Below are 23786 nucleotides of genomic sequence, written 5' to 3'. Positions count from 1 at the left end.
AATGATGCTTACAGAAAAACTCGTTTGTACATCACTTCGATCGTATAAAAATTGGGAAAATGTTGTATGGGAAGATATTCAAACGGGAAAGGTCGCTCACATGACTTAAAACCTTTAAAGTCGCTCAGTTCTTCAACAATCTTTTTTATAATCTTTAAAAACCGCGGTTGAAGTTTTCGCTAGACATCTTTTATTTAGGTTTTGAGAGATAAGACTAATATTTAGTTAAATACGAAAATAAAAAATTATAAATATTCAAATATTTATCTTATTGTGCTATATTATGATTGTTTCGTTTACGTGTGTTAACTTAATTATCTTTCAGAATTCGAAGCTGTTAGGATAATTAATCAGTCCCACTAAAATAAAGGGCAGATCGGAAGATAAATCCCGTTAATTACCTGAATTGAAATAACAAAGATTACCCTTTTCAGAGAGAAATTAGAAGCATTACACCGTACTACTTTATCTCTGAGTGCTATTGAGAAAGGTTTTGAAGCTGTGAGATACATTAGTTCTGCTTATTTTAATTCTTCCAACTAGAACACGAATAATTAGAGGGAATGCAAAATACCGTAAATTTTATGCTACAAGGTTAAAAGTTCCATCTTATCTGTAAAGTGTTTGCAACAATATCAAATATCTAAAACAAGGAATTAACGAACCCAAATTATGAAATAGCAACACATTATTTTAAGCCCGTATTACCCTAACTCACAATTATTTCTAAACTAGTTTCCGCAGGTGTTTATCACATCAACTGCCATTATTCTATACAGATTTGCTGTTTAAATTCCTTTCCTTGAAAACAGGCTCCCCAACACCATTGCTGGTGGGGGGCAAAACGCTATTTGTGCCTTCTTGATTTACATTTATCAAGATAACCCTTACCTAAACAAACTTGTGTTCAAGAGAAAGAGTTTTCCATTAGCGCAGTTTTCCACTTGCGTCGATATTTTCCATTTGCGCGGTTTTCTCATTTGCGCGGTTTTCTCATTTGCGCGGCTTAGTGCAATTGCGCAGTTCCATTTAGCGCATATGCAATTGCACAAGTGAAACTCGCGCAATTGCGCGGTTTTCCGTTTGAGCGGCTACTCATGACTTATGCAATATATATTAAACCTTTTTTCCTAGGAATAAGATATTTTGTGAAGTTCGTTTTTTTTTCTTCATAACTTTGTATAGCATCCAGCTGAACTGCTAGTGTATGTTTTATGTTCGGTCGTCCTGTAAATACCAATAATTTTAATGTTTTTCTACGGTGAAATATTGTTCGTTGAACTCTTCTCTAGGGTATACTGTATTATATTGAGTAGATAAAATAGATAAAAAGTCGGTTACGAAACACCGTGGATTGAGGCTAACAATCCCTATTTAACAAGAGGGCTGAGGCTAAAAATTGATATAGGTATTACCAGAAGTAAATGAACCGAAGTTATCGAAATAGAGCTCCGAATAGAAGGGCGTTTTCCTTATGAAAATGATGAGAAAATCAAATTAAAGTTAATTTCCATCACCGTCTTTTGACGTGATAAATTGGGAATTGTTGGTAAAGCTATTTCTGTGTATAAAAAATGGATTCATAAAAACAAAAACGCCTAGGAGCATGCAATATTTCAAATTTGAGGTCAAAATGTAACTTCAAAGGGAAAACGTCTCCAACATGGCGGGTATAGCAGTCTGATAACTTTGGTTCAATTACTTCTGGTATTACCATAAGTGTATAATATTGTTGTTACATAAGTGTGACACTTCCTATTCTTCACATGCAAAAGTTTTACTGAGCGCTAATCACAAGACAGACTGCATATATGTTTTGCGTCCGCTTACTAACGCGTCACACGTAGCCTTTGACAGCACCTCGATAGGAGAAGATTTTCTTCCTGTGATGACGTCACTCGGTTACTAACTCTCAGTAAAATATTCCCCAAAGTGGCAAACTTATGGAACTATATTATAGACTTATGGTATTACGACTTACGTTTCCCGAAGTGAAATGAATTGTGGTCTACCAATATGAAACCGTTTCAAAAATAAAGCTTGAAATTCTATTTGAGATCTCTCACAATCTGTCCTAACGTAATTCGAGCACTAAAGAGGTAATGAAAGGTATGAATATGACAAGATTGAAAAATGACCCATTTTCCTTTTGATATACAGGGTGTCTGAAAATATTCGGCATGGACATTTTTCTCGAAGACCATTCATACTAAAAATCTGAAATTTTCAGGATATATTCCCTAGAAATGGACCTCTCTAATCTGTAAATATCAGAAGAATCGGAAAATATTTCTCAAATTTGGAAAAAGAATTTTTTCACCGGCAGGTGGTAGACAAAATGTTCAATGACAAAGTTGAAGAGAATGCTCTGAAACCTAAGAATACATTTTGTTCTGTGAATTTAGGGCTGTTTGGACCTAAATAATGGGTCCCGAAAAATAACAAGTTGGTACTACCTAAATTATGCTTTTAGTTTAAAAGTACTTAGTTTTTAAACATATGAAAAATAATTCGAAAGGTTATCAAAATTGAAAGTTTATTAATTTACAAAAATGGTTCGATGATTCCCCCTTCTGCTGCTATGCAAGTCTCGCAACGATAAACCAGATTTTGGAAGGCTCTTCTGACCATATCAGGTGTGACCTATAAAATACCAATTTCACTACTAACCATTCTTATGCTTGACCTTGGTAATCCTATGAAATAAGCGAGGACATTAATTTCCATGTCGATGACGTGTTTCTGAGGTGACAAGAATATTTTGGTGACAAGAGTGCTTTTTTGAGGAAATCAATAGTTTAACATGAAATAGGTTAAACTTACGCCAATACATATAGCGTACGATATCGTTTTGATATGGTTAAGTTAGGTTAGGTTAGGTTTGGCGGCTGCCGTAAGCTTAGGCTTGGTAAGGAAGGATAACTGCCGCAGGCCTAAGCTAGGCATCAGAGACCATTTTTTCATCTTAGCCGAACGGCCGAGAAGCTACGATTCACTGTTCGACTAGAAATATGTTTCCAATATTACTAGTAATTCGAAGAACGATATTTTTTTAATGTATTGATACCTTTATAATTTAAAATTTATATCTTACAAATGAGTTAATGTATCCCTTAATTGGCAATATGAACAATATTGCTCGTGCATGGCCGTGGATTTAGTTATTTTTTTATTTATATATATAAAACCAAATATCATTTCATTTTTATAGAAGTATAAGACATTATACAAATTAGGTATGCCAAAGGTTATTAACCAAGATGTTTTTTTTTTTCTTTTTAAAAGAGCTATATACAGGGTGTCTCAATTTGCTCGATCAGGCCATTTTTCTCGAAATGTAGTTATGCTAGGGTTCTGAAATTTTCAGGGTTTATTTGTTAGGTATGGAAGGCTTTGGTTAATAAATTTTAGAAAAATCGAACAATGTTGTGCCGTTTTGGAAAATTTATTTTTTCACCGGTAGGTGTCACGCAAAATTTTCAATAGAAAAGTTGTAGGGCATAGTCGAAAGTGTAAAAATTATTTTGGTTCGGTTGAAAAAGACCTATTTTTCACTGAGTTTGGAGGTCGGGGGAAAAACAAGTTGTACTAGCAGGCAATAGCCTTTAACGTAAACAATTGTACATAATCACAACACACATGTACATTTATTTTAGGGAACTTATGCTTTCAGCTATGTAGTTAATAATCAGATCTGCCAAAAGTTATTGTTAAAGAAAATTATTACGTTCAACACCTAATTAGACAAAGTAGACAAAGACCGCTTCTTCCATTTCGACGTGGTTACGTGTAAGATCATCAAACAAAGATTTGTAGACCAAAAATTGCGCTTATTTTTCTTTTGTTGTTTTTTAACGTGAAATATCAATTGTCCGAGTAGTATTTAAAGCGTTTACATTTCAAAGTTAAAACATAATCTCAGCTTGGCCGATTGTTGTCCAGTATGCCTCTCTACACTCGAGATCAGCGCGCTCATATGCTAGAATTATTTTACGGAGAAGGTCGTCGTAATGCTACTCTAGTAAGTCAGTTATTTAGACGAAGATTTCCCAATTGCAGACCAAGTCATACGACGGTTCTTAGAGTGGTCCGCGATTTCGACAACTGGGGTAATACAATCCGAGGTTTCGTGGTCGTGGTCTCCAGGACATTGACATGGAAAACACCATACTTGCCTACTTCGTCGCCTATCCTCGAGCGAGCGTCAGGACTGCCAGCTTTGACTTAGGGTTGGATCGAAACTACGTTTGGAGAACACTCAAAAGACATCATTTTCATCCTTATCGAGCGACACTTCACCAAGGACTGCATGACGGTGATAGACAGCGCCGATTCGACTTCTGCAATTGGTTTTGCCTCATGGCTGACGCACACAAGGATTTTCACGATCAACTACTGATGTCCGACGAATGTTCATTCGGAAGAGATGGGCCTTTCAACCGTCAAAACCAACATATGTGGGACTACGAGAATCCACACTGGGGATTTCCTCACCGCCACCAAGTGCAGTTTCGCTTAAATGTGTGGGCTGGTCTGTTAGGTGACAGAATTATTGGCCCGTTCTTCCTGCCAAATCGTCTGAACGGTCAAAACGACTTGGAGTTCCTTCAAAATGAAATATCCAACGTGTTGGACGACATTCCTCTGGCCGAGTACAGATGCATCTGGTTCCAGCAAGATGGGGCGCCACCTCACCAATATCGTGACGTGGTTGCATATCTAAACGACGAGTTTCCTGGAAGATGGATCGGAAGAACTGGTCCTGTTCGTTGGCCTGGAAGATCCCCTGATCTAACACCACTCGACTTTTTTCTTTTGGGGATTCGTAAAGGACTACGTATAGCAAACACCTGTGACGAACGTTGAAGATTTACGACAAAGAATCATCGAAGCATGTCGCCGGGTGACTCCAGAAATGGTTCGAGGAGCATTTCGCAATATGCAACATCGTGCATATTTGTGCATTGCATCAGAAGGTGGCATTTTTGAAAAAATTTTGTAGAAGTCATTAAAAAACATTTGTCACTTGGGCTAATTATTATTTGTTTATTTTTCGAAATCTTATAACTGAAATGCATGTTACCTACAATTCGTTAAAGGCTATTGCCTGCTAGTACCACTTGTTTTTTCCCCCGACCTCCAAACTCAGTGAAAAATAGGTCTTTTTCAACCGAACCAAAATTATTTTTACACTTTCGACTATGCCCTACAACTTTTCTATTGAAACATTTTGCGTGATACCTACCGGTGAAAAAATAAATTTTCCAAAACGGAACAAAATCGTTCGATTTTTCTGAAATTTAGTAACCAAAGCCTTCCATACCTAACAAATAAACCCTGAAAATTTCAGAATCCTAGCATAAATACATTTTGAGAAAAATGGCCTGATCGTGCAAATTGAGACACCCTGTATATGTTACATTGTCTTAAAGTTATTTCGATGGCGTTATAAAGCTTGGGACTTATTTCGCATGTCTTTGGCCAATTATTTTAAACGTCCTTTCTCCTAATATAAAAGCCTTGTTAATAATTCTGGTATTGTACTTAATATTTGGAGGCAGACTAGTATGACCGATCTTATACGTAGAAAGTAAAATTATTTTTGAATAAATTTGTCTCACAGTAAATACCATAAATCTTTATACAATAATAAACTTGACTCTGCATTATTTCTTTTTAAACATGTATGGATGATTTTCCTTTGAAATTTTTCGAATTTTTCAACGTATGTGTAAAACGTTCCTCCCCATCCAATAATCCCGTGCATTAGTAGTGATTGAACAATTGCGTAATACACTATTTTTAACCATGATATTGTGAAAACATTACGTATTATATAAAACCTGGGTAAGCACATTCTTAGGTTTTTTTTATAAATTATTTACTTGGTAGATATTTAATATTATTTACTCTTTCAAGTTTTAGGCAATCATTGTCACAATGTACATAATTCTTAATACCATGTACAGTTAGGTTACCTCTATCGGAAAAATGTATAAATTTTGTTTTTCTACATTTAACGTTAATAAATTTTTAGGAAACATGTTATTCATTAGATTTATTCCTCTTTGCGCTTTTTCAAATAATTGGTCCCACGTATTCCCTTCAAAGAGAAAGGCATTGCCATCAATATTGCAAAGTTCATTGATGTAGAATAGGAAGAGTTTTGGGCCTACCTTGTGGTATGCCAAGGTTATACACTCTTCATTATTGTATGTTGTCTCAATTATTACTAACGTTTTCCTGTTGACTAAATATCTTTTAAAAAATTCTAGTGTTAGACCTCTGGCTCCTGCTCTTTCAAGATTATACAATAAAATAGAATGGAACACCATGTCAAAACTGAGGGAAACACGAAAATTATTGGTATTTACAGCGCGACAGGACCTTAATCGTACGCTAGCAGTTCAGGTCCATGCTAAAAAAAGGTAATTAAAAAAAAACCCACAACCAACCCTTTTTCAAGGAAAAATGGTTCAATACACAAAATTTAAGTTATGGCTTAATATACAATATTTACGTCATGAGAAGCCGCGCTAATGGTAATCTGCATAAATGGTGAACTGCGCAAACGAGAAAACTGCGGAAACAGAGAACTACGGAGAGGGGAAAATTTTCCCTAATGGTAAACTGAGCTATTGAGGAATTGAGAAAATAGGAAAAACGCTAATGAGAAAGTGCGCAAACGGAAAGCGCGCAAATGGGAACTGTGCATACGGACCCAAATCCTTCGAGATATTATAAAATCTTTGTGGCTGGTATGTGGCGCATTTCAACCAAACCATTTAACCGGGTACTTAACCTATTAACAGGACTTAAATATACCAACGTTATACCAAAAAGCTGAAAAGCTTTGATTTATTTTTAATTTTAGCGGTTTTGGGCATTAGTTTTGGTGCAAAGTAAAAGATTATTAAAATCGTGAAAATAAATGTGTTCTTCATTGGAATCTGTTTTATCCGGAGTATCTAGTTTTTGTTATAGAAGCTTGCTTGTGACTTCATACTTTAATACTCTTATTTATCTTAAGTTTGTTATGATGGAACTGCTATTTGTTTCTTAGTAAATGAGCACTTAAACTTTATTCGTGAGCAAAGGTGATCAGTTTGTCAATTGTAAGCATAAAAAATGCATAATAAAATGCAAATTTTATCAGTGACGCTTGATGGAATCCACAAGTCACATTATCGTTTTCTAGCGCTTCAATAATTTAACAAGGGCGTATTCTATGGAGTGCTATGGCTTAAATTGCTTTTCACACGGAAGGAAAAGGTTTAGGTCTCTAAATCAATGGCAATCTTTATTCTTGGGCATAAAGAATAAATGTAAAGAATTGTGAAAGGTTTTGATTAAGCAAATATCTGAAAATGTAATGCACTGTATTGCGTGATTATAGCATTGAAGACTGTGGCTCGAAACATAAAGAGGCCGAAACAAGATTAACCATTTCTCAAGAATTGATCTTTAAGGTATTTGGACAACACAAAGTTACTTTTTTATAGCAAATAAAAGTGTTTTTTTTTTCGGAAAATTTCATGTATGTTTCTCAAGAAATCAAATACTGGAAATTAAAAGCTTTACATAAAGGGTGTTATGGGTACGCGTGTCAAAAACTAAGTTACGTGTTCTATGGGTCATAATGAGTCGAAAATGTCAAATGAACATGGGTCCCAAAATGCATTGCTTCCGAGTAATTTCCTCTTAAAAATTAATCTCCAAAACGTTGAAAAACGGGCAAATGTACAGTTTCTATTATTCCTTAGACCCAATTATTTCCTTTTACTAAAAAAAAATTTATCGAATAAGATAACGAAACGATTAGATGAATCAAAAATGCGATATTAAATTAGCATAAGATGGAAAAGTGTGTAAATTACTTTTGACGTAAAACGAAGCTGTTTCAAGGTGTCACCGTTGTTTAAACGAAAGCTTCTAATTGAATTTGGATCTTTTTATTCTTCAATTGTTCAAAATGACCACCTTGGGCTTCGATACACGCGTGGGCCCGTCGTACAAATGATTCTTGAACCCGTTGAAAGATTCCAGTAGTGTTATGGATAGTTTCACAGGCATCAATTATTCGTTGTCGTAGATCATCAATGTCGCAAACTTCACTCTTGTAAACCACGTCTTTAATGTGTCCCCAGAGATAAAAATCGGGAGGGGTTAAATCGGGAGATCGAGCGGGCCACGCAACGGTCCCCCCTCGACCAATACATCGTAAAGGTGAGTTCTTACTTCTCCGCTAAAGTGTGGTGGAGCTCCGTCGTGCAAAAACCACATGCGCCTCAACGTTGCTAATGGTAGTTCTTGAAATAGTTCTCGCAAAGTACCTTGTAGAAACCGTAAATACTCCTCACCATTTAGCCTGGGTGATCTCAGAACAAATACCCGGCAAATTTGGGGGGGTGCCAATAACGTTAACTGGTGACGAATAAAACGTGGCCAACAATTTTTCTGTGGTTTTATATTGAATGTGCACAAAACGTTAACCACCAGTGGACTCAAAGAAACGTCACGCGAGTCGCGACAAGTGTTAAGTCACACCAACAGCAATGTAGTCGTATTGTTAGTAATCATTTATTTGGAACTTTTCTCTTCCACTAAGGCTAAATGGTGAGGCGTATGTGTGGTTAAAACAAGATACTTTGCCTGAATTACTGGAAGACGTACATTAGCAACGAGGAGGCTCATGCTGTAATTGAACGACGGAGCCCCACCACATTGTAGCCGAGAAGAGCTCACCTTGATGCGACGTTTCCTGAGATGGATTAGTCGAGGGGTCACCGTTGCGTGGCCCGCGCTATATTCCGACTTTTGTCTCTGGGGACACATTCAAAACTTGGTTCGCGACATTGATTACCTACGACAACGAATAATTGATGCCTGTGAAACTATCCGTAACACACCTGGAATCTTCGAATGGGTTCAAGAATCACTTCTAGGTGGTCATTTTGGACAAATTTTGAAATTATATTAAATTTGTAAGTGTTTCGTGACATTTGAAGAATAAAAAGATCCCAATTCAATTAGAAACTATCATTTAAACCACGGTGACCCTTTGAAACAACCGTCGTTTTACGTTAATGTATTTTACACCCTTATCCTGCTTATTTTAATTTAATATCGCACATTTGATACTAGTGATCGTTTTCATATCTTTTTCGAAAAAACAAATGCTTAGTAAAAGGAAACAATTGGGTCCAAGGAATAATAGAAACTGCACATTTGCTCGTTTTTCGACGTTTTGGAGGGCGATTTTTTAGCACTTTATGATAGCGGAAGAATTTTGTAGGATTGTGGGATATTTTATCCAAAATCACAACATTCAATAATTACTACAATCACCTTAACACTCTCAAACGCGGCAGTAATTGCGGCGTGGCGGTGCTTACGTTTTGTCGTGAAACAAAATCTATAACAAGTTAATAGTAAAAACCTTTATTACACTTAAGACAGTTTCTTTCATAAATGGCTTCCTTTGTCTTGAAAAAGGCGATGTGGACTTTCAAAATGTAGATCCTGACCTTAAGAATGAAAACCTTGACCTTCAAATATTTATTTCGGAAATATTCTGAAATCCTATAATGGAAAATAACCAACTATAAACAGGAACTTTTCGACCTTGAAAGTGGTGATCTCTGAATTTGGAAATTTGGGCACCCCATTTGTATAGGACCTAAAACCACTCTTTCAACGGGAAAGTATAACTATTTACACATAATACAAAATGGGGATTTGTGTACTTCTTTCACATGGTACAAGCCTCCGTTGCCGTTAAAATAAAGGGTATTTGAGACCATCGATATACCAATATTTATGTTGGTGACTTATGGCCCACAAGTTGGACGTTGAACTTTGATTGTATTCTCCTGAAGGAGGCTGAAGCTTAGAATTTCAAAGAGGTGTTAATTTTTGGTCATGCTTATTAAGAAAGTTATATAATTAATTTGGATTGTTCTTAGTGCTTAAGGTGGTTGAGTGCTTTCGGTAAAAATTATCTAGGACGGATATAGTGTGCTTATCAAGTGAATGTATTTGGTGATTTAGATATTGTTTCCAATGAACATGGTGATTGAGAAAGCTTTTTAATATATTTTTATAGTAAATTGATTCTTCGGTTGATAAAACTTAGTACGTTTATCATGTTAAAGGGCAGGTTTATTTAAGTTATTGTACAGGCGGGTTGAGATAGCACTCCTTTTAGTGAAATTTACAGTAAGGTTCCAGAAGCAAGCTTATTAAATACAAGGTGATTGAAATGATAATACTTAGGGCAGGTGGAGTGGCAGAGTGGTAAGCACTTTCGCCTCGCAGTAACAGAAGCTTTGTTCGATTGCAGATTGTGGCATTGGGTAAAAAACTCGGAACAAGTCCTTCTGCGTTGAGTTTGCAAGTTCTCTGCCCACTGGTGTAAAAGGGTTTTAAATCGAGAATTCGGTTTCCCCATGCCATAAGAACTTGTTAGGGTTAACGGTAATAGTTAGAAATTACAGTGTGATTCAGATAGTGCTCTTAATAAAAACGGTGTTAAGAATACGTTTGTCGTTGAAAATGCTCTAAGGGCTTAATATGGCGCTTATTATGTTAATGTACTAGGTGTTTGAAACTCTTTTCAAAATTTTTATTTAATATGAAAGATAACAATACTATATTTTTGTTCTCAAATGCCCACGATTTTCGGTTTCACAATCATCAAGTGAATAAATGTTTATTTTTTTAAATTAATTATAATTATGGAAAATAAATTACGAGTAAGTTTTTTTGGCGGAAACTTTATATAATGGACAACAATTGAAGTATATGTTCTCAAGGTGAAAGCTAGTGCGAGACGCTTCGGGAGACTTCGTGTTTAGAGATCATTATTTCAGCAATTTCCATTTTATCTCAAATATAATAATCATAATCAGCTTAGCTAATTCCCAAGGCACCACGATTTGCTTTAGTTAACTAGCGACTTCTTAGGCCAGTATACTGTGGCTGGTTTTAATTTCGTAAGAGAGTGGTGACAAGCCCTTCATGCTACGCGAGGCAACAGCTCCCTACACTTACTATTACCGTTAAAACTAAACTTTTCGATATTATTTCAATTGTTATAAAATTCTTATCCACATAATGGAAACGTTTAGTACGTTTCGGTTCAGTTGGAAAAAACAAAAAGGTTTTTTTTTAATTTTGTCGCAATGTCCGTTGACTCAGGTTGACTTATACTTTCCATTCAACAGAACCCGCACGCCATGTTTTCTTAGCCAAAATCAACTAGCCTCTGAAAACGTTAAATTTTGCCCTCCCCCCACTCACTCTTATTGTAGTACGCTTTGGTAACGAAATTTCGATTGAAAATGGATCGTGAAATATTATCCGACATCCAACCTAATGTAAACAAGGCACGCGGAACGTTAAGCATCACATCCTGTTTAAACACGAGACTCGCTATCGTATAATAAATTTAACAATGATTTGCATTTATAAAAATAAAGTAAATTATTTGTGAAGTCTTTCTATTGCATATGTAATTTTAACTTCTCAAAGATAGACGCACGTAGTTTAAATTTCGCTTGACGAACACGTTTACCGATAATTTTCAATTATTTTTTTTTTAAATGTCAGCCTTTTTGTAAACTTGTACCACTAAATTATTCCAACAGCAAACTGAAACTAAAATAGATTAAATCCGGATTTTTCACTAAAATCAGGATTATCAAAATTCAATCGTTTTTTCGAAAATGAGAATTTTGTCGGAAATCGAGTGGTAATGTTTTTGGGCTTAAGTTTAGAAATATTAGAGTTTTTTCTGATTTCATTTTAAAAATGTCTACTGACAGTTGGACAATTAGATATTGCATGATCTTTTGTTTTGGCGAACATTCAATTCCAAATAAAACACAAAGTTGCGAAAACACACGTTCGAAAATCACACGATTACAACAAAGAAACACGTTCTTTTTTTATCTCATTGGCTATAATACACTGTGACGACAAGCTACTGAAATAATTAATACGTTTGCATTAAAACCAAGAGATAAAATAAAGTTGGTGACCTGAAACAACCGCACAGAGAACAAACCGGAGAAAATGACGATTAGAAAGAAAACATTGTCTATACGAATCTCCTTTTATGGTTTATTATCACATATTGGTTTAATTGGTTCATATATAACCAAGTTTAACCTTTATCATCTGGAAATTCTGAAAGTTTGTAAATTTAACCTTGGTTTTCCACCCTTTTCTACGATTGTTCCTCTAAAAGTTCGATATAAACTTGGAGTTGGAAATTTGAAGCCTGCTGAAGCCCTTTTCAATAACAGTGCATAACGAAATTCCACAAGCTATTCAATCAACTGTTATGGAATAACTATTGCAGCACCCTTCTTCAAACCCTGGTAAATGGACCATCTTGGAAATCAACCAAGAATCTACCGAAGAACTAACCACATCTAGATTATTATACTGGATATTTTTCCCCGTTTATCTTTACAATTAGCAGCTGGTATAAGTCGTTTGTTTAAGTTGATTTCAGTTGTCACAAAAGTTTTTTAACCCATCTACTTTCATTCAACTATCCGTTAAGCTCTTTGTTTCGTTTAAACATTAGACTGTCTTTTGATCAAACACCAAATTCCATTTCACAGAAAATACAATGCCATGAGATATTAACTTTTTTTGCTTTAAAATCTACATTTATAATGAGAACACGTAGGGCTACATGTAATAAATTAATCATTCCACAAATACAACTTGAAAGAATGCATTGCGATTCCTTGCTTTGTGGGCATGGTTTAACTAGAAAAGAGATGGGCTGGTTATCGTCATAGCGAAAGATTATGGACTTCGGTGTAGAGGGAATAGGTTTCAACTATCGAAGCAACTCCTCAATACCCTCCCTCGAATTTGGTGACGTTAAATTGCCGAATCACTATATCAAGCGTGATCTATTTGTCAAATTGACTCCGCCCAAAGCCGAGAGATTGATGGCTGAAGGAAAATGACAGAGTCGGCATTGGGGATTGCATTTCATAAATCAACGTCAAAATTAATTGAAACCGCAAAGTATATAAGGCTATATATTTGATGACTTTGCTTCAAAATTTTTTTGTAGTGCGTGTCTGGATTAATTAAGTGATCAATTATGTCTCTATCTCACATCGCTGCTGGGTTGTTTGTCGTTGCTTTGGCTTATTTGGTTCCATCGGCTGAATCCACAGAACTTTGTGAAAAAATTCCGGAAGCCTTTTATCCAAAACTACGAAAACTTTGTAGTAAGTCTTCTGAATAATATTGCATATTTTCCTAACTTAATGACAAATTTAATGATATCAAAATACCATACTTGCACGATTCTTACTGACAAGGGCGGTGGAATTAATTTTTCGAAGGGAGTGCGTTAATACTAGATATTTTGGGGCAGAGGCGGTGATCGCAAATAATTCAATTGGGGCCCCGGTCAATATATTTATGGAAAAATTATGACCCCACAGCCATTGCTTGGAACATGGCCAACTTTGATTACAATTGAATTGATCTGGAAAACTGCGTAACTTATTTAAATTTGGACCACTTGGTCGTAGTCAAAATGCGTTTAATAGATGTTCAAACTACTTTATTTTGTCAAAATAGTGCGTTTAAACGCGTTTATTATAGCAGATAATTTTTTTAATCTAATCAGATATTTTTAAAAGTGATATAATTGCCAAACGTGTGCATATGGAAACGTTTTTAAAATGAATGTTATTCACGAAGTAAAAGGTGGTAGGAAAGGCGGGATTACATACATTGGAGAGGGAATGATGTTCAAAAGTAGAATTAATGTTGCCTGATGGGAGCTTCGAGAACTAAGGAGATGCTTGCGAAGTGTTTTTTCCACTCGATGAAAACGCTACCGCCATCTATCCAGGGCTGAGATAAGCAATTGCTTAGGGCAACAAAAAAGTTTCTATCAAACACGATTCCAAAACTTACATAGTCAAAATTTAAGAAAAATAGAGATAATTTCTACTCTCAAACATTGGCAACACTTTCTTCGAGGTTGAAATTCAAGCAGTGGGGAGTAATCAATGTGTTTTCTACCTTCGAATCCCGTCGCTCATTATCGCTGGGTGCCCAGGGCTCGCGATTGCAACCATAGTCTCCATAACGGTTTCAGCTGAGTTGGGATCTCAGTCAGGATCCACTCCCTTAGTTCAGATGGCTGCATTGTCATGAATGCGTATTACCATAACTTTATGATCTTATGGTATAACCCTGATTCTTTTAGTCATTATTTGTGACTAAAACATACTTATAAGTACTTTTTCTTTCCTTCGTTTAAATATTTTATGATTTAATTATCAACTTTCGTGAGTGACGGACAAAAATTCAATTACTAATTTAGTAATTTTATGAACTTAATCATAGTTGAGGCATGGCCGTGTTTGAGGCTATAGCAAAATTCATATATATGTTTAGGCAATACTAAAGTAATGCATTTTAAAATATATTTTTGATAATGAAACATTTGCGGGGTACATAAAATGCAGGATTTGGATTAAATTGAACAAGAAGTTTGTTATGATCCTTTAAAGTTCCGGGTATACGGTTTTCTAAAGTTCGGAGTGTGATTAGTCATTTCAACAAGTAAAATATAATTTTACTGTTTATTATTGTCTTCATAAGCAAAAGGGGTTAATCCGCCCCTGCATATATCTTTATTTTAATACAAAGCACGAAAGATCAAACCAGAAAGTGTGTACATCCTCTTGTAGCCTTCTATGGGCTTTCCATCCTTTTCTAAACCTTAAGTATTGAAAAAAAATTATAATTCTGATCAGGTTAATTTGCAGGTTGCTTATTCTAGCTCTAATTAAGGTACAAACGTTAACTAGCACCCTCTGTAAGCGAGAAAATGACGAGCTTTATCTGCGCACTCCGGAAAATGACTTAAGGAGTGAACCAGTTATCAGCTCGGCTAATACCCAAGGCACCACCCTAGGCCTAAGTCACCAAGCGACTTTTGAAGCCCTAAAATTCAGGTGGCCGGGTTACAATGCGTAGGAGGGTGGTGGCAAGCCCTGCATGCCACGAGATCGAGCCAACAGCTCCCTACACTAACTATTACCGTTAACCTAGACAAGTTTTTATGGAAGGGGAAACCGAAGAACTCGGAGGAAAACCCTTAAACCAGTGGGGAGAGAACTTGCAAACTCAACGCAGAAGGAGTTGTTCCGAGTTTTCACCCAGTGCCACAAGCTGGGATCGAACCCGGCTCCTCTTGCTGCGAGGCGAAAGTGCTAACCACTCCGCCACCCCACAAAAGATAGATCTTCTATACCAATGGTCATAATTATAAAATTCCAGATTAGTGATTAGATATTCAGGAATATATATTTATGTATAAGCTGATGTCAATTTTAAGCTTGTACCAATAACGCGCCTCTAAAATCGAATATACAAACCTCGTAAATTCCTCATAAGCCTAGGAAGCCAGGCGGCAGGAAGTTTAATATGGAAATAATTCTTCGAAATCTGGAAATTTTTTATTCGCTTTATTAGTAGGTCCTCTTTAACAGACAAATTTTTCCCCTCGGGGGAAGTCTGCGTTGGCCACCATCTTGGAAAATGGCGACTCACCCACATCCATTGAGTTGGGAATAATACTATCTAGAGCCCCAATTCAAATTTTCCCCATAGGCTTTAACACAGCATTAGTGAAGATAGGAACGAAAATCATGGGAGGGTTATCAACTACGACAAAAGCCACCTATGAGCGAAAAATGCAACTATTTAAATGAAAATTTCTTCGATGACCACTGCCGCTACCTATTAGCGACTTTGTGAACTATTATAATTTAAAGCTAAAAAACAAAACAACGAAGTTTCTTGGTAAATCATATTTCATTTTGAAATAATTTAGAGTATTTTAAGAGATTAAATTGCACTAAAACTAAATAAAGTATGTAAAAAATGAATACAAATAAATAATAATGAATATAAATAAAAAAATAATGATTATAAATAAATAAATAATGAATATAAATAAATAAATATTGATTATAAATAAATAAATAATGAATATAAATAAATAAATAATAAATATAAATAATATACACTAACTATTACCGTTAACCTCAGCTAGTTTATATGGGAAGGGGAAACCGAAGACCTCGGGGGAAAACCCCTTTAACCAGTGGGGAGATAACTTACAAACTTTACGTAGAAGGAGTGGTTCCGGGTTTTCACCCAGTGCCACTAGCTGGGATCGTACCCGTCTCCTCTTGCTGCGAAGCGAAAGTGCTAACCACTCCGCCACCCCACTTTCTACTGTACGTTTTCTGTAAAAGGTTATCTAAGTAATGGTCTAATAATTTATTTTCTTCTTAAATAGTACCATGTCAGCTCTAAAATTTGTATTTAAGAAAAGTGAAGGTGTTGCGGTGTTTGAAAGCATTTTAAAAGTGGTGTTTTTCCTGAAGTCTTCCTCTGTAAAATGATCAAACTGCATCTGTTGCGTTTGGAACCCAGTCTGATCTTCCAATGGCTGTGAGTCTTTTTTGCAACAAAGGATTCACTTTACCTGGAAACCTTTTTGTAATTTTGAATAATTTAGAATAAAAATGTCTTCTATTTTTTTGGAATATTAGTGCTACTTCTACTTATGCCAAGAAACGTTTTTGTTTTTTCCATTATTTTCGCAAGACGAAACTGCACATTTCCTACCCATTATGCTTAAAATTTCACTCAAAATCGATGAAAAAAAGTAAAGAACTCACAAAAGAAACCTTTATTGTGTTAATAAAGAGTTTTCAGATATACATGACTTTAATTTAAAAAACGCGTTTTCAAAAGTTTTCTTAAAAACGCGTCGCTTTCCCTCTTCAATTCAAAAGTTAAAATTATAATAGTTCACAAAGTCGCTAATAGGTGGCGGCAGGGGCCATCGAAGAAGTTTTCATTTAAATAGTTGCATTTTTCGCTCATAGGTGGCTTTTGTCGTAGTCGATAACCCTCCCACGATTTTCGTTCCTATCTTCACTAACGCTGTGTTAAAGCTTATGGGGAAAATTTGAACTGGGGCTCTAGATAGTATTATTCCCAACTCAATGCCCACATCACTATGTTGAAAATGCTTATTTTACCCGCAATAAAACTATGTTTCACGTATCAATAAGTAGGCCGGACATCTTATTCGTGCAAGAGTATTATTTAGGAAAGTGTGACCCCAACCTATGGACGTTGGGCCACATTGATCCCTTGGAAGGTTGATACGGCCCGCTAACAAGATTGGGCCCTGGAAACTTTCTTTCGTGATTATAGATCACTGTAATAAAAATATAATTAAGAGTTAATGTTCTTTTTAATTAATTTTATTTCACAAGTGATTTGCATTCGTTTTTCACTACGATGTTGATGGAAGACTTTGTTCAATTTCTTCATTTGAAATATGTTCTTGACTGTCTGCGTAAGTTAGAGAAATATTATTTTCTTGGGTGTCATCGCTATCTAGACGCTCCAGTTGAATGTCGATTTCTTCATCGTAATTATCGTTTTCTTCAACATCTCTTATGTTTGTACACGATTGTCCACGGCAATAAATGCCGATTGTGGAACATTTGAGACCAACTTCTCTACAACCACCAGCCGCCTTACAGCCTTTTGAAGATGTGATTTTGTACTTAATTCTGCTGGGTGGTCGGGATACCCGTCAAAATCGTTAGCACTGTTTTTCGTGATGTATTTTTAACCTAGGTAACATATTTCGAAAGTATCGCGAAGAAATATCGTTCTGCTTCAAGTCACTCGGTGAAGCACATACCCACCATCCACAACATGGATTTCGTTGACAAAATTAACTACACTCGGCACCGTGGATAACAAATCGTACAAAATGGACGTTTTTATCATTCCTGCTTCAGCAAAGAGCGATAGTGGATACGGGGCTAGTTCAAATTAGAAATATTGTTGTAACTCTTTATCGGATTTTTTTGCCATGGTAATTTTCTGGAAGAGTATTAAAGGGTCGTTTGAAATATCTTCATTATAAATAGTGACTTTCGACGTTACTGCACGTAGAGGCTTTTCTCTGCCTTTTCGCTTAAGCTTACTAACATGAAAATTGTTACCAATTAAACTTGCCATGGAAGATTTATAAATCTTATATGCGTTTTGGGAATTAATCTGTTCATCCCCTTCTACTCCTGTGCTTATAAACATAACATTTGGCCCAACAGTAAAGGGATGATGAGTGGAAAACCAATTCACAAATTTGTTAACATCTCCGTCATCCCTTGTTATTCGTGACATTCGGGCATCAACATGCTGTTTTACTGTGGTGAATGAGACTTTTCAAAATTCTTCAATTTTCGCACTTAAGTCAAGAAAAACCGGCATTGCAAATATCAATTTTAATCATCTGAAATGAAGAAACCACTATTGTACAGTTAAAAAGGTGTTTTTATTTTAACGCGCCACTACAGCCGTTTCGACGCGCTAACCAGCGTCATCGTCGGAAATTATGATGTCATTACCGTACATTTTAAGTAGTTTATTTTTTTGAGTTTTGTCTGTGGTAATATAACCTTGAAAGTCTTTAAGTCTCGATTTGATTCAATATAAGAGCAAATTTTCTCAAATGCCGCTGTGATGTCTTTATCTTCTGGACGACCTACGCTTCCCGTTAACGAACCTGAACTCGCAAAACACCTTTTCATACATGAGCCATGGTATCGACCTTAGGCTGCAACCTTATCAGCCACTGCAGTAATAAAGTATATTGTCAGACGCTTTGGGTATTTGACCGCTCAACATCAACATACGGTCAAAAATTCTTGTTTCAGTTTTGTTGTGTCGTTCGATGTTGTTTCCTTATTTAAATCGGTTCCAGTGAACGCAGCCATTGTAATTTTTGAATCAAGGCTACGATCGGAAAACTTAAATGTTCTCGAGATTATAAACATTATCAATCTTACGCGTATTGCAGCGTCTAATTCCTTTTTTGTGGTAAATGGGGAATTTTTCGTCCAAAATGATGGTCTCGAACTTGTCTCAGTTTTTATGTGACCTTTTTGGGAATGATTTTTAAATCAAAGCTTCAGATAATAGCTCCTATAAAAGTAATTTTTGGCAACGGTGTTTTGATGACGTTCTTTCAAAATGGGAACATAGTTTAGCAGATTTATACCTTAATTCCATTAATAACAAAATTCAATGGACGTTTGAAACTGAAATCGACGACAAATTGCCTTTCCTAGCTAAATTTAAAAAAAGGCCTAACGGTCTCGCTACTTCGGTTTATCACAAACCGTTCTCAATTGTAGCGCCCCCTCACAGCAAATCCGGGCACGCTGCTTCACACAAAAAAGCCGCTTTCTATGGTTTTTTCGAACGTGCTTTTAAAATTTGTAATAATAACCCAGCTATTACCGATGAAATGTTTCATTAAAAATGTAGCTTTAGATAGGGGATATGATTAATCAATATTAAAAAAATCTATTCAAAGTTAAAAATAAATTAGAAACACTTAATGGTACCAAATTAAAATCCTCTTTCTTAAAAGATAAAAAAATTATAGTTTTTCCATACACAGATACTAGCCAAAATATAGACCACATTTTCAGCAATAATGGAGTAGTACCTATATTCCAGTCGATAGGGAAAATTAATAAAATTTTACCTTCACGAAAACATAAAGTGGATTTGCCGGAGAAACCGGGGGTATACAAATAAGAATGCAGTTGCGGTATGGCATACATTGCTCAAACTTGCCGCAATTTTAAGACACGTATTAAAGAACACGAAGCTGAATAGATTTGAGAAATAAGCGGTAGCTGACCATGCCAACCAACAAGGTCATACGTTTAACACTAGGGATGTCACACTCGTCAGAAGTGCAAAAAAAAGGTTTCTGCTAAACATGCGTGAGTCCATTGAAATTATAAATTATCGTATATCCTCTTACAAATCCCTTTTATAAACTTCCCCTCTCGCCTTATGCGTATATATGGTATTGATTTCCTTTATAATTGTCATTCTTATTTTTTCGTTCCGTTGTCGCGAGGAATGATCTATATTGTTTGTTGCTAAGAAATAAATATTATTATTTTTAGTGCCTGACGAAGACTCGTGCGATCGAGTCGAAACGTGCGTAGCGCGTAAACCAAATATTTCAAACTGTGCAATAGTGGATTTTTTTTTAAACTTAGTTCTATGTACAAGGCTTAGCCAGTTTTCCATTGTCTCGGCCAACTCATTCGTTGACGTTTCTGTGTTAACCAATGAGCAAAATATGTGTATGACGTGAGCGCCCCTAGCGGATTATTATTTTTAGAATATTTTTTACATAGAAGCCAATATAAAAACCGAGCGTGGCGCTGAACTCCTACACGTTAGAGTACAGTTTATAGGGGGAAAATCCTTGCTCGCGGAATTTCGACGAATGTGTTGGCCGCTGTAGCGCGAACAGCGCGTGATCAAAGTTGGCCGTGCCATAGTTGACTATTTATTTAAAACTCCCTATTTTGCTTTTACTTAATTATTAATTTCTCCACCCCTTACAAAAATTAGGAGGTACAACGAAGCTCAGTATCACCACATTCCAGTGCCAGCTAGTCGGTCATTGAAAATCAATAATTTCTACAATTGTAGAATTGAAATCGCACAAAGGAACAGAGGATACTTATAATTTTAGCCAGTAGTCTAGCTGTGACAGGAGTTTTTAAGATAACTTTAATTTATGAATAAATCAGGGATTACTAAATCTGCTAGCACAGACTATATATTTGACTTTGACGGGAGTTTTTTTGAGTCATTAATGGGTGTCTTTATAAATTTAAGAAAATTTCGAAAACATTTGACAGGGTAAATTTTGGTTCTGCAAACGTATTAGGTAGCATCAGGTTCTGAAGTTGGAGGTCAAAGTTTACTATTTTAAGTTAACTGAAAAGAATGTCTACTTGTAAGTAATACCCGATTGAATAAATCAATGAATGTAACTTGAGTTAGGTTAAATCAATGAATGTAATTTGAGATTGGTTAAATCAATGAATGTAACTTGAGTTAGGTTAAATCAATGAATGTAACTTTAGTTTGGTTAAATCAATGATACAACTATTGGAATTTGCTTAAATTAATGATACAACTATTCGAATTTGTCTCATTCAATGAAACAACTAATCGATTTTGTTAAATTATTGATACAACTATTCGATTTTTTTCAATCAATGATACAAATATTCAAATTTGGTTAACTCCATGATACAACTATTCGAATTTGGTTAAATCGATGATACATCTTTTCAAATTTGATTTAATCAATGATAAAACTATTCGAATTTGGTTAGCACAATGATAAAACTATTCGAATTTGTTTAACACAATGATAAAACTATTCGATTTTGGTTAACACAATGATAAAACTATTCTATTCCCTTTAATTAACAAAGACAATAAAACGAGTCACAGCGCCCATGCAATAAAGAGTTCACAAAGGAGATACAAACTTGGAAAATGTGATTTAATATTGAAGGGCATCAAAAAGTACCGTGTAAAAATTACATGAGAAAATCTGCTTCAACAAAACCTGGACCCTGAAAAACATCCCTTAAGCGTACTATTCAAAAGCCACGATGATCTTCCTTTGAACTAGATACTACGACATCTCCTCGTTCCACCAAATCTACTTCAGCTCGTTCTCATTAGATTAATTATAATTTATTCAATAGCGATTTTATTTGAATAATTTGATCTAAGTTTGGCACCGTGTATTTTTCATTCCACCACTGATATCTCTAGAAGAAATTGACTTAAAAGCCGTTTTAATTAAACCTATTCGTTTTTCTAGATGAAATCGTAAAATTCAAAGCTTGTATGATCGCGAAGAAAGCTTGCACTGTGAGTAGATTATTTTACTCTTTTATATTTTATTATTCGTAATCGAAACATATATTTCGATACTTTTAAAGCAAAATGTCCTGGCTTTTCTGTTCTTAACAAAAGAAAATGTTGAAAGAAAACTTTTTATTTTAATTTTTTTACTGAAGCAAAAAGTTTGAGCAATTTAAAGTGACGTCATCTGAAAGTCTTCTCAGATGTAGTTTGAAACGAAATAATATAATCCATTGTTTAAATAAGAATATATAGACTTCGAGTAACGAATCGATTCTTAAAAACTGTTTACTGGTTTTCTATTTCTACAAAACGTATTCAAATGTATGTCCCACTGTTGCGGAAACTTTTGTATTTTATTAATAAATTTAAGATTACGCGTTTCCTCCAATTTCAAAATAAAGAATCTTGTGTTGAAAACATTCACTTTTTATTTCAGCCAGAAGAGGCGGATTTATTGGAAACCCTGCTGATGAAACATAAAGCTTGTCCAATGCCTGAAGAAAAAGCGGTAAGACAGCGAAACATCATCATCATCAGCTAGGCACCACCTTAGGTCTAAGTCATCATGTCACTTTTAAGCCATTAATTCGAAAACATATTCAGTCTCTTAATATAACACAAAATAATATAGTGCTAAAATCTGAAACAGAAAAGCGGATTTTTAAATTAAAAAACTAACAAATCTTATCTGACCAGATAAGATAAAGCTGGTGAAAGTGCTTTTTTTACTCAGTACAAAATCTAGAGGTTGAAAGGAATATAACCGATGTACCCTTGGGAAGCATTATAATCGAGAAAGTAGCACTGATTTAATTAAAATTTTGAGCGCAAAACGTTTGAAACTGGTTTCTAGGTGAAAAAATGGCACTGAGTTTCAAATTAATAGTTTTGCAAGTGCTAGACTGACTAGTATTCAGCCAGAGGGTCGTTTAAGGTCAAAATGGTCACTTTAAGCGAAACGTTTACAAATTTGGAATGCATAATGTTTAGAGGAACTTTTAAAAGAAACGCTGAGATCAAAGCAATAAAGTTTTGCAACTCCTAAAATAGTCATTTTTTCCGCGTGCGTTCAAGGTCAAAATGTTCGTAACATATGAAACACCTTAAATTTTCTAGTTTTAAACTAGTTTTTAAGTGAAAAAGTGCGTTGAATATAAAAATTATTGCAATAGTCAAACTGCGCAGTAAGCAACCAGAAGGAGTTTGGTATGCAAAACCCCAAAGTTTATAAACGATTAACCGGGAATTGCAACCGATTTGACCTCGAACACTTATTTTATTTGATTAGTGCGTCTGCGACGGTCCTTGTACGATAAAACTTCAGTTGAATATTCCTTTCATAAGATCTCCTTTTTATTGAAAATATTTCAATACCTATCTCGTATTTCCGGTATGTTCTGTAATACGGACCTAAGTCTGATATCCGAATTAACGTTTTGACTGCAAACCACTTAGGAAGACTTCAATAAATGAATAGCTTCATTATAAGTATCAATGCAATCGCTTATAAATCTTCGAAGGAATTGGGTTAACCGAATTACGTATCTCGATGAGGCCTACGGTTCCTCTGTTTCGCGTTCAAAGGTCACAAACCTAGACGAATGTAACTAGTCGTTAAAATAAGCTTTTCTTGAGTGCATGTTAACAAGATAATTGGAAGAAAGACATCGCATCCTATTCCGACATTATTTCAGTAGATATTGTATGCCTTATAGTAGCCATGCTTACTCTGGTTACCCAGATTTGGATAAACTTCCTGGAAGATAATCGAATGGATTTTAAAATTAACGAAAGCTATGATATATTTGGTTAGATTCTTCAGTAAAGGTAAAACCTATTATAAATTTCCTAAGCCGTTAAGTTTACAATAATAGTAACGAGTTACATGATCGCCTTGGAAAATAACCCGGCTACCGGTATTAAAGGCA

General features: G+C 35.3%; 1 long non-coding RNA gene across 1 annotated transcript in view; it reads left to right on the top strand.

Moving 5' to 3' along the window:
• Positions 1-23786, top strand: part of LOC149966648 (uncharacterized) — a 28562-nt gene that overhangs the window by 2808 nt on the left and 1968 nt on the right. The window contains exons 2-3 of the long non-coding RNA XR_016480341.1: positions 21812-21861; positions 22295-22366. This is a non-coding gene — a long non-coding RNA (uncharacterized LOC149966648). The remainder of the gene's footprint in view (positions 1-21811; positions 21862-22294; positions 22367-23786) is intronic.

The sequence above is a fragment of the Leiobunum rupestre genome, chromosome 1 (genome assembly GCF_980474605.1).
Source record: "Leiobunum rupestre chromosome 1, qqLeiRupe1.1.hap1, whole genome shotgun sequence".
Classification (NCBI taxonomy): Eukaryota; Metazoa; Arthropoda; class Arachnida; order Opiliones; family Sclerosomatidae; genus Leiobunum; species Leiobunum rupestre.
This window is presented reverse-complemented; position numbering and strand designations above follow the sequence as displayed.